Source organism: Somniosus microcephalus, chromosome 5 (assembly GCF_052327205.1).
Source record: "Somniosus microcephalus isolate GS21.2 chromosome 5, FLI_Smic_1.0, whole genome shotgun sequence".
Lineage (NCBI taxonomy): Eukaryota > Metazoa > Chordata > Chondrichthyes > Squaliformes > Somniosidae > Somniosus > Somniosus microcephalus.
This window is the reverse complement of record NC_140991.1, coordinates 103,780,951-103,798,498: the sequence shown is the minus strand read 5'-3', so window position 1 is coordinate 103,798,498 and position 17,548 is coordinate 103,780,951. Positions and strand designations below refer to the sequence as shown.

The 17,548-nt window shown below is 45.1% G+C and overlaps 1 pseudogene; it reads right to left on the bottom strand.

The window, feature by feature from the left end:
- Window positions 1-12,555: 12,555 nt before the first annotated feature.
- Window positions 12,556-13,602, bottom strand: LOC147117249 (uncharacterized; annotated as a pseudogene).
- Window positions 13,603-17,548: the final 3,946 nt, after the last annotated feature.

Here is a 17,548-nt window from a genome sequence, read left to right as displayed (position 1 = left end):
TTAGGTGAAATATTTCACTGTAGCTGTCACCTATTCCAAAAAACTGGGCTCTTCACAGACCATTATCTCACATGCAGAAGGACTGACTTTTTTTTTATTTTAAAATTTTGTGCATGTTTTAAAGGCTTTTCTATAAAACATCGTGGATGTGGATAACACGTTGAGCTAGATGAATCAATCCCCTTTCCTCATTCTTAGGATCTTATGCAGCACTATTGCAAAAAAAACCTGTTGATTGATTTTGGTTCTACTTGTCTTACTGAAGATTAAATGAATCAAATGATTTAATTGTAGTAAGATCCGAAATGATTTCCAGTAAATCTATCTTTCATGACTATTGTATCACAGGTGTAAGGGACTAAAGCTTGAGGATTGTGACCATTATGCTGGGTAAAGTATTCCAACAAATACATAACTTCAATAATAATATCTAAATCTGTTGATCATTGCTAATGCTTGACCTCAGTTTATAATTGTCATTATTTAGCATTTTAATAAACAGCCCAGCAGCAATTTTGTAAACAAACCAGTGAATGCCCCAGAAAAGCAGCTGAAAAGATCAGTTTGCGAGGTTTCTCTGGGGGTTGTGCCAATCCTGTGGTGGTGCACCCCTGTGGAATTTCAGCTCCATCGTTTGGAATTGTAATCATGATGTAACCCACACACTTTGACCAGAACTTGTGCTCTTTCAGAGACCTGCTATTAAGCCCCTCATTTTTAAAGTCAGATTTTCAGACAAACCTAACAACATTATATTAATAAATACTGCATGATTATCATGGATTAGTTGATTTTTTAGAATACTTGTTTTCTATCTTTAGTGATATAACCATCAGTACTGGATTTATAATTGTGTGTAAGAATTAAAGTCTGTAATCATCAACTGTATGCAATGGTAATCTGAATTATATTAGACGTGTAACTCTTTTGCTTATAATTAAAGTCTGTGAGTAAGCCGTAACCCAGACAGCCTGGGGTGAGAAAGAGGACTGCTATAGTCGAATAGGGAAGCTGTTGGGTGAATTAACAAAAGTTGGATATTAGCCAACAGCTAAACATGAGGCATAGAGTGGAGCTAGCTGTGGGAACCAAGGTTAGTTATGGTTGCAACCATGGAATGTTATGATGTCTGGCAGTGAGCTAAAACACAGGGCCATCAAGGGCATGATGTTACAGTGTGGAGACACGTTCTCTTGTGTTGCCATAACTACCCCAGATATGAGTCTTGATGGTAAAAAACAGATGTAAGGGGGCCGTAAAACCGAAACCTGAGTAAGCAAAGGTGCTGTGGACGTGGCAGCTTTATGATTGGATTTTGGGGAATTGGGTGTAAGCCAATTGGTTCAGTAGGACTCCAAAGGTTTTGAACGAGAGTAAGGGTATAAGAAGGGGGTCTTAACAGCCACAACGTGTAGAAGATTTCAGAAAGAGTAGAAGATTTCAGGAAGAATGCAGGGGACACCTGAGAGACAAAGAGAGACAAGAAACACAGGGTGCGGCCTACTTATAGTTGTGACTTCTACCCAGAGCATAACGGAGTAATAAGTCTCAATTATACTCTGTGAACTGCTACTCGAATACTGTGATTGCTTGTGCTGAATAAAGTTAAATCACTGCCACCAATACGGGTCAACTTCGAATCATTCGAAACCAAGGTCCCTCTGGGATCCTTACAATACATTGGATGAATGCTACGTATTTAAACATATAACTCTACCAGTCAATCATCTATGCTGTTGCACATTGGGAGTTGAGACCTGTAATGTGTCGAAACGTTTTATCTCCATGTTCTCAAAAGAATGTGATGACAATGCACCTTATAACAGTTGACAACAGAAGCAAATGCAATTACAATATCATGGAGATTTTAAAATAATCGGATTAACTCGAGAACTTAAAATGTTTGTTTCTGGCATCATACAATCACAACAGGATAAATGAATCCACAAAACCACCACAAACCAGATGCATCACTGATAACTGACAACAAAATGATACTGATGAACATTGCAGCACAGTTAAGTAGAAACCACTGAATTCATAAATTAGTGGAAGAGTCGGCACCACTACAACAACTTGTATTTATATAGCACCTTTAACATAGTAAAACGTCCCAAGGCGCTTCACAGGAGTATTATAAGACCAAACATTTGACACCAAGCCACATAAGGAGAAATTAGGGCAGGTGACCAAACGCTTGATTAAAGAGGTAGGTTTTAATTAGCATCTTAAAGGAGGAAAGAGAGGTAGAAAGGCGTTGAGGTTTAGGCAGGGAATTTCAAAGCTGAAGGCCTAGGCAACAGAAGGCACGGCCACCAATGGTTGAGCGATTATAATCAGGGATACTCAAGAGGAGCACAGGTATCTTGGGGGTGGAGGGGGGGGGAGTGGTGTTGTGGGCTGAAGGAGATCAGAGATAGCGAGGGGCAATGGCATGGAGGGATTTGAAAACAATAATTTTGAAATCGAGGTGTTGCTTAACCGGGAGCCAATGTAGGTCAGCGAGCACAGGGTTGATGGCTGAACTGGACTTGGTGCAAGTTAGGACATGGGCAGTCGAGTTTTGGATGACCTCAAGTTTACGTAGGGTAGAATGTGGGAGGCCAGCCAGGAGTTCGTTGGAATAGTCAATTCTAGAGGGAACAAAGGCATGGATGAGGTTTCAGCAGCGGATGAGCTAAGGCAAGGGCCAAGACAGGCGATGTTACGGAGGTGGAAGTAGGCGGTCTTAGTTATGCCGTGGATATGTGGCCGGAAGCTCATTTCAGGGTCAAATATGACACCAAGGTTCCGAACAGTGTGGTTCAGCCTCAGATGATAGGGAGAGCGATGGAGTCAATGCCAAGGGAACGGCGTTTGTGGCGGGGACTGAAAACAATGGCTTTGGTCTTCCCAATATTTAATTGGAGAAAATTTCTGCTCATCCAGTACCGGATGTCGGACAAGCAGTCTGACAATTTAGAGACAATGGAGGGGTCGAGAGAAGTGGTGGTGAGGTAGAGCTGGGTGTCGTCAGTATACATGTGGAAACTGACGCCATGTTTTCGGATGATGTCGCCAAGGGGCAGCATGTAGATGAGAAATAGGAGGGGGCCAAGAATAAATCCTTTGGGGACTCCAGAGGTAATGATGCGGGAGCGGGAAGAGAAGCCGTTGCAGGTGACTCTCTGGCTACTAAAACAAAAAATCCAACCTTCAGATGAGACGTTGAACCGAGGCCCCGTCTACCCTCTCAGGTGGATGTATTAGATCACATGGTACTATTTTGGGGATGAGCAGGGGAGTTCTCCCCATTGTCCATTATTTATCCCTCGTCATTATCTCGTTGGTGTTTGTGGGACCCTGCTGTACCCAAATTGACTGCTGCGTTTCCAACATTACAACAGAGACAACACTTCAAAAAGAATTCCTACTAGTGCACCCATGTCTGGGAGAAACTGGTTTGTGCAGAAGCCTTGAAGTCAGGAAAAAGTGCTTCAGCACGTTCCACACCACTCCCTGTAGACTTTAATAACTTTAAAGAGCTCTAGGAAGCACAAAACACGTGTACAATCATAGCAACAGCCAGTAGAAATCAATCAGCAACTAACCTGAAAGTTGATGATCCCTTTAAATAGTGCTGGTGGGGTGTCCTTTCTGCTGCTCAACGCTTGTTCAGCTGTGCAAGGTTAAGCGAGGGCTCTCTTGTGCAAGGTTGAGCTCCAAAATGGCACCGCTGGCGTCAAATCAGAGTTGCATGCTGATTGACGTCATGATCTACCTACTCTGCGTTCTTCCGGTGGTTAGTCACTGCATGAGCGCTAATGCCCTCACCAATATGGCATCCAGTGCGACTTGCACCAGAAGTGTGCTCGCGCACCGTGGATGCCATTTTGGATCTCTAACGATACTCGCAGCGCCCGAAAAACGGGGGCTACGGATCCAAATTTTGCACCATGAGAATGTATACTTCATCTAGATTTAAACCAAACCAGGCTATTTCAAGTAATTTTGAGTAAATGTATCTAAAATGTTTGAAAAATTAGACAATTGTTCAGTTTATTAGTGACTCAAAAATAACTACAAAAAGGTGACGTCGCTAAAATAATGTAAGTGACCAAATCTTTTCGACACCTAGTTAAACAATACTGATGTCCTATTAACTGGCTCCCCAATGTATCAAACTTCTACAGGCAGGTGGCAGCATTTCTCTGATTATATCTTTCTTTAGATTTGTTAAAGATTAAATCCTGCTCGATGCATTATTTTGATTGATTACTGGTTACTTGGTAATCTTGTTGGAAAATTTCAAATACTTCAGTTAATTATTTGCCATGAACACTCTTGTGTATAATTTAAAACAATATACAAACCGCAAGACTGATTCCCAACATCAGACAATGGAGACACGAAGACTGGAGGAACTGGGTGCTTTAGCCTTAAAAGGTGGCAGAAAGCGGGCCTTAAAGGAATGTACAATATTAATTAGTATAAAAAAGGTAAATCTGATTACTGTTTCATGATACGCCATGGCAGCAGGTCAAGGAGTATAGGTTCAAACTGAACAAAGGAGAAAAGTTGAGGTCAAGAAATTATTCTTCACACAAAGATTAATCAACACTTGGAATAAACTGAAATAACAGAAAATGCTGGAAACACTCAGCAGGCCAGGCAGCATCCGTGGAGAGAGAAACAGCGTTAACGTTTCAGGTCTGTGACCCTTCGTCAGAACTGGAAAAAGTTAGAGATATAACAGGTTTTAAGCAGGTGCAGAGGCAGGGAAAGGGGGAGGGGAAGAAAGAACAAAAAGAACGGTCTGTGCTAGAGTGAATCACAGGAGTGGTTAAATATTGCAAATGGGGATGGCAGAATCATCAACAGCTGCCATGTGAAAAAATAGGGGCAGGAGTTATAGTTTGAAATTGTTCAACTCAACGTTGAGTCCAGAAGACTGTAAAGAGCCTAATTGAAAGATGAGGTGCTGTTCCTCGAGTTTATGTTGAGCTTCATTGGAACAGTGTACGAGGCCGAGGACAGAGTGGGAGTGGAGCAGAGAATTAAAGTGACAAGTGACCGGAAGCTCGGGGACACCCTTACAGACTGAACGGAGGTGTTCTGCAAAGTGGTCACCCAATCTGCGTTTGGTCTCCCCAATGTAGAGGAGACCGCATCGTGAGCAGCGAATACAGTATACTAAATTCCAAGAAGTACAAGTAAATCGTTGCTTCACCTGGAAGGGGTGTTTGAGGCACTGGACAGTGGGAAGGGAGGAGGTAAAAGGGCGGGTGTTGCATCTCCTGCGCTTGCACGGGAAGGTGCCGTGGGGAGGGGAGGGGCTGTTGGGGGTGATTGAGGAGTGGACCAGGGTGTTGCGGAGGGAGCGGTCCCTTCGGAATGCTGAAAGAGGAGGGGAAGATGCGTTTGGTGGTGGGATCACGCTGGAGGTGGCGGAAATGGCGGAGAATGATCCGTTGAATGTGGAGGCTGGTGGGGTGAAAAGTGAAGAGAAGGGGAACCTTATCGTGGTTCTGGGAGGGAGAAGGGGTAAAAGCAGAAGTGCAGAAAATGGAACGGACACGATCGAGGGCCATGCCAACCATGGTAGAGGGGAATCCTCGGTTGAGGAAAAAGGAAGACATGTCGGAAGCACTGGTATAGAAGGTGGCATCGTCAGAACAGATGCGGTGGAGACGGAGAAACTGGGAGAATGGAATTAAGTCCTTACAGGAAGCGGGGTGGGAGGAAGTGTAGTCCAGGTAGCTGTGGGAGTCAGTGGGCTTGTAGTGGATGTTTGTCGATAGCCTATCCCCAGAAATGGAGAAAGAGAAGTCAAGGAAGGGAAGGGAAGAGTCAGAGATGGACCATGTGAAAGTGAGGGAAAGGTGGAAATTGGAAGCAAAGTGAATGAAATTTTCTAGTTCAGGGCGAGAGCAGGAAACAGCACCAATACAGTCATCAATGTACCGGAAAAAGAGGTGAGGGAGGGGGCCTGAGTAGGACTGGAAGAAAGAGTGTTCCACTTATCTCACAAAAAGGCAGGCATAGCTAGGGCCCATGCGGGTTCCCATAGCAACACCTTTAATTTGGAGGAAGTGAGTGGAGTCAAAGAAGAAGTTGTTCAATGTGAGAACAAGTTCAGCCAGGCGGAGGAGGGTAGTGGTGGATGGGGACTGGTTGGAAGAAGTGGAGCGCCCTCAGGCCATCCTGATGGGGGATGGAGGTGTAGAGGGATTGTACGTCCATAGTGAAAAGGAGATGGTTGGGGCCAGGAAACTGGAAACTGTTAAAGTGGCAGAGGGCGTCAGAAGAGTTCCGAATGTAGGTAGGAAGAGACTGGACAAGGGGAGAAAAAAGAGTTGAGATAGGAAGAAATCAGTTCCATGGGGCAAGAACAGGCTGAAACGATGGGTCTACCAGGGCAGTCCTGTTTGTGGATCTTGGGAAGGAGGTAGAAGTGGGCTGTGCGGGATTGTGGGGCTATGAGGTTGACAGCCATGGAGGAAGATCTCCAGAGGAGATGAGGTCAGTGACAGTCTTGGAAACAATGGCTTGATGTTTGGTAGTGGGGTCATGGTCCAGGGGGAGGTGGGAGGAGGTGTCGGAGAGTTGGCGTTCAGCCTCCGCACGGTAGAGGTCAGTTTGCCAAACAACAACAGCACCACCCTTGTCAGCAGGTTTAATGACAATGTTACGGTTGGTTCGGAGAGAACAGATTGCCTCAAGTTCAGAGGGAGGTAGGTTGGAGTGAGTGAGGGGAGCAGAGAAATTGAGACAGCCAATGCCATGCTGGCAGTTAGCAATGAAAAGATCTAGAGAGGTTAAGAGGTCAGAGGAAGGGGTTCAGGTAGAACGAGAATTCTGAAAGCGGGAGAAAGGGTCAGCCGTGCGGGGGGGAAGACTCCTGGCCAAAGCAGTGGGCACGGAGACGAAGGCGACAGAAAAAGAGCTCAGCATCGTGCCAAGCTCGAAATTCATTGAGGTGGGGGCGTAAGGGGATGAAGCTCAGGCCTTTGCTGAGGACAGATCGTTTGGGGTCAGAGGGTAAGGTCAGTGGGGATAGTGAAAACACAGCAGGGGGTGAGATTGAAAGAAGGGATGGGGTTAGAGGAAAGTGAAGGGGAAGAAGGTTCCGGAGGGGCGTTGGTGTCCAAGAGTTGTTGAAGCTTGCGATCCTTGACATCTGAAAGAAAGAAAAAAAAATTTTGTTGAAGCGCCGGATGAGGCGAAGGATGAAATGGAACTGCGGACCAGGACAGCTTTGAGATAGAGTGCGTCAGTGCTGCTGAAGAGTATAGGAATTAGCACACGCTAGCGGGGTTGGGGTTATTGTCTCTGGCCAGTCAGAAGCCTCTGAGCTGCTCCAGGGACCCCCGTGCGGTTTCGAAGTGCTCCCCTATTCCTGGTTCTGACCGCCGGACTTATTCGGTAGCGATGTAGACAGAAAACGTGACTCATGGTTTGGGTGCAAAACAGACCAGCATTTATTGAAACAAAAAGAAAGAAACAACTTAAAATAATCGATACAGCACACCTGTGCCTGGTACAGCACTTTTGCTTAACGCAGTACACTTAGTGTCCACTAGAGTGCTCTTTGCTCAGTGCAACACTTCTTTATTTAAATACAACACTTTTAAATACAGCTACTTAGTGTCCACTGAAGCACCTCTCTGCTCAGTGCAACACCCTTTTAATAGCACTTTAAATATAGAAACACCTCGCTCACTACAGCACCTTTGCTTAGTGGCTTTTACTTAAAAAATAGCACTTTAAATACAGCTACTTAGTGTCCACTGAAGCACCTTTCTGCATAGTGCAACACCCTTTTAATAGCACTTTCAATATAGAACTCTTAGCGTTCACTACAGCAATTATCTGCTAGTGCAACACTGTTACTTAGATAGGGGAGGAGAAAACGGACACAACGAGGGAAAATCGACTAAAATCACAGTTCTAACAAAATTCCCACTTAATTCCCATCCCTATACCTATTCTAAGTTGCCTTGTAATGGACCAGAAAAATATATGCTCACCAATGAAAACCACCTGCCCCGTGCCCTGCGATCTTTGATCTTCACTGCCCCGAAGTAAAAACACCCCAGTATTTTAAAAGTAAACTGCTGGTGTTCCACTCCTTTAGGCAGGCTCCCACGTTGTAGAGGGCACGGAGGCGAGGCCACAGAGAGAGAGAGGCTTCTGAGAAGCTATCTTTTATACCCCATTTGGGGCCGAAACCTTCCCATCCAAATCCGGATGTATCTGGGCTAAACAAAAGGGATCCAAACTGTCCCCATTGTCTGTAATGGGTTTGGATGAATTACCCATTTGTTTAAACTGGTTTTTTTCCAGTTTAAATGTGTCCTCATTGTCTGTGATGGGCTTTGAATAAAGCTGCAGTTTAAATGTGTCCTCATTGTCTGTGATGGGCTTTGAATAAAGCTGCAGTTTAAATGTGTCCTCATTGTCTGTGATGGGCTTTGAATAAAGCTGCCGTGGTTTGAAAATAAAAGCATGTCTATTTCCTTGATTGCTTGAGTAAACAGCCTTGGAGGTTAGTCATTGTCCTGTGGTCAGACTGAAACCGCAGTCTCAAGTGGTTAATCCTTTGGGTAAACATTGTAGCAGTTTCTGTAAACACATCGATTGTCTGTTGCAGGGAGGGGAACTCCCTGAACTGCCGTTGATTGGCAGTTTGACTGCTCCATTGAACCTTTTTCACAGACACAGCAGACTGCCTTTTCAAGTCCTTTTTGTCTTCTGCCATGCGGTCTGGCAGCCATTTTGATCCCTGGATTTTTAAAGGTATATTACCCAGGTATTCTTTAATCAAAATTCAATCTTCGGAACTGTAGGAAATCTCGAAATTATTGCGAAATCTCTACAAGAGAGAAGTCAAGAGTGTTTATGGGGCGACGCATAGCGTTGTGCGTGGATCTCAGAATGCGGCAAGAACAGTAGTTCGAGGAACGCTGAATATCTTGGAGATATCTTGGAATAAACTACTTAAGAGTCGTGGAGGTGACAAGCGTAGAGTCATTCAAGAGTCAGTTGATGCTGTGATGGTGGTCTGCAGGTTTATTCCTTTGGACAGATAAAGCTAAGATGGGCTAAATGGTCTTCGTCATCTATGTTTATCTTGTGAAACACATTCTATGGTAATTTGGAAGTTCAGAATCATATCATTTGTTTTATGCTCAGGGATTTATCGCCACATTATCAAACAGTCTGCTGAGTATAAAATTATACAGTATAATGTAACTCTTGTCAGTACTATTTTTCTTTCAGTACACTGCGGTTGAGATCATTGCTAGAGAAGTAGCTCTTTAAATGTGGCTCAGAGCAACACTGTCAAAAATTGATCTGATTGCATCAGTTGTGCAAGTCATGAGTTGTAATTGGGACCACATCCAGAATGAACAGTGAGATCATAGAAACAGTGGACACTGGTTAGTTTAATGTTAAAAAAGTTAATAAGTTCATTGTCATAAAATCTATAGTTGATTTTATCACCATTTCAGGAAAAAATGCAAAGTTAAATTGAACTGGGTTATTTAGATTATTTGTATGATTTCAAGTCATGTTCAGATTGATTGTTCTGTTTTTCCAAACGTGGGTGTTGTGTACCAACTCGCTGTTTCTGATTTACAGCACAATGAAACTTTTGTGAACTTATGAATCAAAGTGCCAGGAACCAGATGTGTAAAACTCCTTTCCCATAAATCATTTTTTACAGATAGATTATTTCTATGTATGCGACTGACACACATTAGCTTTCCTCAGCTGCTGTAAAAGCTGGAAGGATATTTTTATTAAAAAGCTGCAGCTCTGGATTTGTTCTTTATTATCTAATGCTGCATTGTAACCTGTGTGAACGCACTGGTGCATTTCTGTTCCTCGGCAGCCCACTGCTTGCCTTTGAATTTCTTGTTGTGCAGGTTTCCACATCACTGAGGATCACTGACTGATGTTTTCTGAGTTGATCAGAATTGATTTCAGCTGTCACTGTGATTTAAAGAAATTAACCGTTATGCAAGGCAAACCTTCCAGCTGTATTTTTTTCTGCACCTATTTTCTCTTTGAAGGAAAATAGAATTTTGGGTAATTTTCCCCACAGAATTCAGCAACTTCACCAATTAATGAGACTGGATCAAAACAACTTCTGATTTGTCACAAGCATTTACCATGACCACAGCTTCCAGTGAGGGTGAAAGCTCAATCTACTCAAACAAGATTTGAAAAAAATCAGTCTAAGGCTCTCCGGATGACTCCATGTGTGATGTTGTGTACCTGATATTTCTGCATCAATCTTTGAACACCTAAACCTCAGTTGGAACTAGTTTTCAGGCTAATGTTAAAGAAAGTGGATCTCAAAGTCAGTATGCAGCACAGAAACTTGGAAGAAAGGGATAAGGGTAAGTTTAATAACTGACTCAAATCATAACCACTGCTCCTATTTTTTCAGGCAGCAGGTGTTGGTAATGGTTCTGCTGTTGCCATTTACGCCTCCTCTCGACCCATCTTTTGTTTCTTGTCCCATTACCACCCCATTTTGCCTTTCACCATCATCCCTTTTGTCATTTAATTGCTCCTGCTCTCCACACTATCACAGGCCTTCCCTTTTGTTCTTTCCTCCCCTCCTCCACCCCAATTTTTTTCCTGCCTCTGTACTTTCTTTAAAACTGTTACATCTCTAACTTCTTCCATGTCTGATGAAAGGTCATCGACCTGAAATGATAACCCAGTTTCTCTCTCCACAGATGCTGTCTGATCTGCTGTATAAAACACTAGTTAGGCCACAGCTAGAGTACTGCGTACAGTTCTGGTCACCACATTACATGAAAGATGTGATTGCACCAAAGAAGGTACAGAGGAGATTTACAAGGATGTTGCCAGGACTGGAGAAGTTTAGCTATCAGGAAAAATTGGATAGGCTGGGATTGTTTTCTTTGGAACAGGAGAGGCTGAGGGGAGACATTATTTTTATTCATTTATGGGATGTGGGCGTCACTGGCAAGGCCAGCATTTATTGCCCATCCCTAGTTGCCCTTGAGAAGGTGGTGCTGAGCCGCCTTCTTGAACCACTGCAGTCCGTGTGGTGAAGGTACTCCCACAGTGCTGTTAGGGAGGGAGTTCCAGGATTTTGACCCAGCGACGGTGAAGGAACAAGAAAGAAAGACTTGCATATTTATATAGCGCCTTTCATGACCACCAGACATCTCAAAGTGCCTTACAGCCAATTAAATACTTTTGAAGTGGAGTCACTGTTGTAATGTGGGAAACGCAAGATCCCACAAACAGCACTGTGATAATGACCAGATAATCTGTTTTGGTTATGTTGGTTGAGTAGTGGCCAGGACACCAGGGATAACTCACCTGCTCTTCTTCGAAATAGTGCCATGCGATCTTTTACATCCACCTGAGAAAGTAGACGGAGCCTCGGTTTAATGTCCCATCTGAAAGACGGCACTCCGACAGTGCAGCACTCCCTCAGCACTGCACTGGAGTGTCAGCCTAGCTTTATGTGCTCAAGTTTCTGGAGTGAGACTTGAACCCACAACCTTCTGAGTCAGAGGCAAATGTGCCACAGCTGACACAGTGGAATGGTGATATACTTCCAAGTCAGGATGGTGTGTGACTTGGATGGAAACTTAAAGGTGGTGGTGTTCCCATGCACCTGCTGCCCTTGTTTTTCTAGGTGTTAGAGGTCGCGGGTTTGGGAGGTGCTGCCGAAGAAGCCTCGGTGAGTTGCTGCAGTGCATCTTGTAGATGGTACATGCTGCAGCCACGGTATGGTGGAAGGAGTGAATGTTTAAGTTGGTCGATGGGGTGCCAATCAAGCAGGTTGCTTTGTCCTGGATGGTGTTGAGCTTCTTGAGTGTTGTTGGAGCTGCACTCATCCAGGCAAGTGGAGAGTATTCCATCACACTCCTAACTTGTGCCTTGTAGATGGTGGAAAGGTTTTGGGGAGTCAGGAGATGAGACACTCGCCACAGAATACCCAGCCTCTGACCTGCTCTTGTGGCCACAGTATTTATGTCGCTGGTCCAGTTAAGTTTCTGGTCAATGGTGACAACCAGGATGTTAATGGTGGGCGATTCTGCGATAGTAATGCTGTTGAATGTCAAGGTGGTTAGACTCTCGCTTGTTGGAAATAGTCATTACCTGGCACTTGTGTGACGCGAATGCTACCTGCCACTTATCAGCCCAAGCCTGAATATCGTCCAGGTCTTGTTGCATGCTGGCATGAACTGCTTCATTATCTGAGTTGCGAATGGCACTGAACACTGTGCAGTCATCAGCGAACATCCCCATTTCTGACCTTATGTTGGAGGGAAGGTCATTGATGAAGTAGCTGATGATGGTTGGGCGGAGGACACTGCCCTGAGGAACTCCTGCAGCGATGTCCTGGGGCTGCGATGAATGACCTCCAACAACCACAACCATCTTCCTTTGTGCCAGGTATGACTCCAGCCAGTGGAGAGTTTTCCCCCAATTCTCATTGACTTCAGTTTTACTAGGGCTCCTTTATGCCACACTTGGTCAAATGCTGTCTTGATGTGAAGGGCAGTCACTCTCACCTCACCTCTGGAATTCAGCTCCTTTGTCCATGTTTGGACCAAGGCTGTAATGAGGTCTGGAGCCAAGTGGTCCTGGCGGAACCCAAACTGAGCATCAGTGAGCAGGTTATTGGTGAGTAAGTGACGCTTGATAGCACTGTCGATGACACCTTCCATCACTGATTGAGAGTAGACTGATGGGGTGGTAATTGGCCGGATTGGATTTGTCCTGCTATTTCTGGACAGGACATACCTGGGCAGTTTTCCACATTGTCGGATAGATGCCATTGTTGTAGCTGTACTGGAACAGCTAGGCTAGAGGCACGGCTTGTTCTGGAGCACAAGTCTTCAGCACGACAGCTGGGATGTTGTCGGGGCCCATAGCCTTTGCTGTATCCAGTGCACTCAGCTGTTTCCTGATATCACGTGGAGTGAATCAAATTGCCTGAAGACTGGCTTCTGTGAGGGTGGGGACCTCAGGAGGAGGCCGATATGGATCATCCACTCGGCACTTCTGGCTGAAGATGGTTGCAAACTCTTCAGCCTTGTCTTTTGCACTCACGTGCTGGGCTCCACCATCATTGAGGATGGGGATATTCATGGAGCCTCCCCCTCCCGCTAGTTGTTTAATGGTCCACCACCATTAATGACTGGATGTGGCAGGACTGCAGAGCTTTGATCTGATCTGTTGATTGTTGGATCTCTTAGTCCTGCCTATAGCATGTTGTTTCCGCTTTTTAGCGTGCGTCTGGTCCTGTGTTGCAGCTTCCTTAGGTTGGCACCTTATTTTTAGGTACGCCTGGTGCTGCTCCTGGCATGCTCTTCTACACTCATTATTGAACCAGGGTTGGTCCCCTGGCTTGATGGTAATGGTAGAGTGAGGGACATGCCGGGCCATGAGGTTAGAGATTGTGGTGGAATACAATTCTGCTGCTGCTGATGGCCCACAGCGCCTCATGGATGCCCAGATTTGAGTTGCTAGATCTGTTCTGAATCTGTCCCATTTAGCATGGTGGTAGTGCCACACAACACAATGGAGGGTGTCCTCTGTGTGAAGACGGGACTTCATCTCCACAAGGACTGTACGGTGGTCACTGCTGTCATGGATAGATGCATCTCCAACAGGTAGATTGGTGAGGACGATGGAACAGGACATACCCAGGGATGATGATGGAGGAGTTTGGGACATTGGGTGAAAGGTATGATCCTGTGAGTATGATTATTATGTTACTTGACTAGTCTGTGGGACAGCTTTCCCAATTTTGGCACAAGTCCCCAGATGTTGGTGAGGAAAACTTTGCAGGGTCGACTGGGCTGGGTGTGCCATTGTTGTGTCCGCAGCCGGTCCATCCAGTTTTATTCTTATTATTGTTTCTTGTAGCGGTTTGTTACAACTGAGTGGCTTGCTCGGCCATTTCAGAGGGCAGTTAAGGATCAACTATAATACTGTGGGTCTGGAGTCACATATCGGCCAGACCAGGTAAGGAAGGCAGATTTCCTTCCAACTAAAGAAAATTAGTGAACCAGATGGGTTTTTACAACAATCTGGTAGTATTCATGGTCACCATTACTGATACTAGCTTTTTATTACAGATTTATTTAATTGAATTTATATTCCCCAGCTGCCATGGCAGGATGTGAACTCACATTTCTGCATCTAGTCCAGGCCTCTGGATTACTCATCCAGTAACATAACCACAATGCTACCATTCCTGACTTAATTAAAGTGCATAAAATGTTGAGGGGCCTAGATATAGTGGATAGGAAGGACCTATTCCTCTTAGCAGAGAGGTCAATAACCAGGGGGCATAGATTTAAAGTAATTGGTAGAAGGATCAGAGGGGATTTGAGAAGAACATTTTTCACCCAGAGAGTGGTTGGTGTCTGGAACTCACTGCCTGAAAGGGTGGTAGAGGCAGAAACCCTCATCGCATTTAAAAAGTATTTGAATATGCACTTGAAGTGCCGTAACCTACAAGGCGACGGACCAAGAGCTGGAAAGTGCGATTAGGCTGGATAGCTCTTTTTCAGCCGGCACAGACAGGATGGGCCAATTGGCTTCCTTCGGTGCCGTAAATTTCTATGATTCTATGACACCATGCTGAGTATTTCCAGCATTGCCGGTTTTTATTTAAGTTTAATAATTGTTCCTTTAGTCACGTCCTTAAATCACAGGCACGCTGCTTATCAAAAATGCCATGAGGAGAACCAGCATGAATGATATGAGAAAAATCCCACATACATGAGGACAGCATCGGAAGACTTCTAATGACCTTACCAGATCAGCCAAGGTACTGTTACCTTCCATTAATATAGTATCCTAAGTGGCTACCACACTTAACACTCCTCCTCACACTTAAATTGCTTTCAATGCTTTCCATTATTGTCTTATCTACAAGGTACATTTAGCATTGACATCTTTCCCTAGGAAGTGTTCCTTCATTCACATCCTGGTGTATATTCAGTCCAAAGTACTCACTCTATTCCTCCCAAGCACCAACTCAGATACACACACCCCAGGGACTTAGATAGTGAGGAAGAGGGGAGTGCATTATGAGAGACATAGACAATAGCTGGAGCAGTTGGTGGTGGTAAACATAGAAACATAGAAACTAGGAGCAGGAGTAGGCCATTCGGCCCTTCGAGCCTGCTCTGCCATTCAACGAGATCATGGCTGATCATCCAAACCCTAGCACCCAGTCCCTACACCGACAGCCATCCCACCCAAGCCCTATCCCCGTAACCCCGTAACCCCACATATTTAATCCCCCCTAACACTAAGGGCCAATTTTTTTATCATGGCCAATCAACCTAACCCGCACATCTTTGGACTGTGGGAGGAAACCGGAGCACCCGGAGAAAACCCACGCAAACACGGGGAGAATGTGCAAACTCCACACAGACTGTCACCCGAGGCCGGATTTGAACCCGGGTCCCTGGCGCTGTGAGGCAACAGTGCTAACCACTGTAGATGAAGAGCAGGAAACAGCCGTTCAGAGGAAGATGTGGATGAAATCCAGAGGAATGCCAGGTTGGTAAGCCATCATAGGCATAGGTTGGCACCAGTCTGCAGATAGCTGCTGCACCACATCTGCTGAACAAAGCATTCATATCTCAACTTGCCAAGACACCAGTGCATCAGAAGGCTGCGGTTTCCAAAAAAGACAATAACAGAATTGTGCCCTAGAATTACAGCCTTCATCTACCATAGCCACAGCATTAAGTGCATCTGTTAAAATGACAATGGCGCTCAACTCCTTTGTCACAGGCTACACTAGGGATATATGCCACCTAAGCCAATTGGCTGCCTGCTGCTGCCAAGGTGACAAATCCCAAATTTCGGAAAAGGCCAGTTCATCTCATTTTCAATTGATGTCACACATCAGGAAAATTATGATCCAGTTTTAGAGTGGCAGGTCCATGGATGCATTGATGGGAAACATGTAGCCATCTATGCCCTTCACCAAATGGGGGTGCAGCAAAGAGCTGGACGTGGGGATGGATGGGGTCAGCTTGAGAAGTGGGGATGGTGGTAGCTGGAGAAGGAGGATGGGGGCACCCGTAGAGCAGGAGATAGAAACATAGAAACATAGAAGATAGGAGCAGGAGTAGTCCATTCGGCCCCTCGAGCCTGCTCCGCCATTAAATGTGATCATGCCTGATCATCCAAATTCAGTACCCGGTCCCTGCTTTCTCCCCATACCCCTTGATCCCTTTAGCCTTAAGAAATATATCCAACTCCTTCTTGAATATATTTAATGAATTGGCCTCAACTGCCTTCTGTGGTAGAGAATTCCACAGGTTCACCACTCTGTGGGTGAAGAAATTCCTCCTCATTTCTGTCCTAAAAGGCCTACCCCTTATCCTTAGACTGTGACCCCCGGTTCTGGACTCCCCGACCATCGGGAACATCCTTCCTGCATCTAATCTGTCCAGTCCTGTCAGAATTTTATAAGTTTCAATGAGATCCCCTCTCATTCTTCTAAACTCCAGCGAGTACAAGCCCAATCGACCCAATCTCTCCTCATACGTCATTCCTGCCATCCCAGGTATCAGCCTGGTGAATCTTCGCTGAGCTCCTTCCATGGCAAGAACATCCTTCCTCAGATAAGGCGACCAAAACTGCACACAATACTCAAGATGTGGTCTCACCAAGGCCCTGTACAACTGCATCAAGACATCCTTGTTCCTGTACTCAAACCCTCTCGCTACGAAGGCCAACATACCATTTGCCTTCTTAACCGCCTGCTGCACCTGCATGCTTACCTTCAGTGACTGGTGCACAAGGACACACAGGTCTCGTTGCACTTCCCCTTCTCCCAATCTATTGCCATTCAGATAATAATCTGCCTTCCTGTTTTTGCCACGAAAGTGGATAACCTCACATTTATCCACGTTATATTGCATCTGCCATGCTTCTGCCCAATCACCCAACCTGTCCAAATCATACTGGAGTTTCTCGGCATCCTCCTCACAGCACACATGCCCACCCAGCTTTGTGTTGTCTGCAAATTTGGAGATATTACATCTAGTTCCCTTGTCTAGATCATTAATATATATTGTGAATAGCTCGGGTCCAAGGACCGATCCCTGCGGTACCCCAATAGTCACTGCCTGCCACTCGGAAAAAGACCCGTTTATTCGAACTCTTTGCTTTCTGTCTGCCAACCAGTTCTCTATCCAAGTCAATACCTTGCCCCCAATCCCATGTGCTTTAGCTTTACACGCTAATCTCATATGCGGGACCTTATCGAAAGCCTTCTGAAAGTCCAAATATACCACATCCACTGGTTCTCCCTTATCTATTTTACCAGTTACATCCTCAAAAAATTCCAGTAGATTAGTCAAGCGCGATTTACCTTTTGTAAATCCATGTTGACTTTGTCCGATCCTGTCACTGTTTTCCAAGTGCTCTGCTATTACATCTTTTATAATGGACTGTAGCATTTTCCCCACTATCGATGTCAGGCTTACCGGTCTGTAATTCCCCGTTTTCTCCCTACCACCTTTTTTGA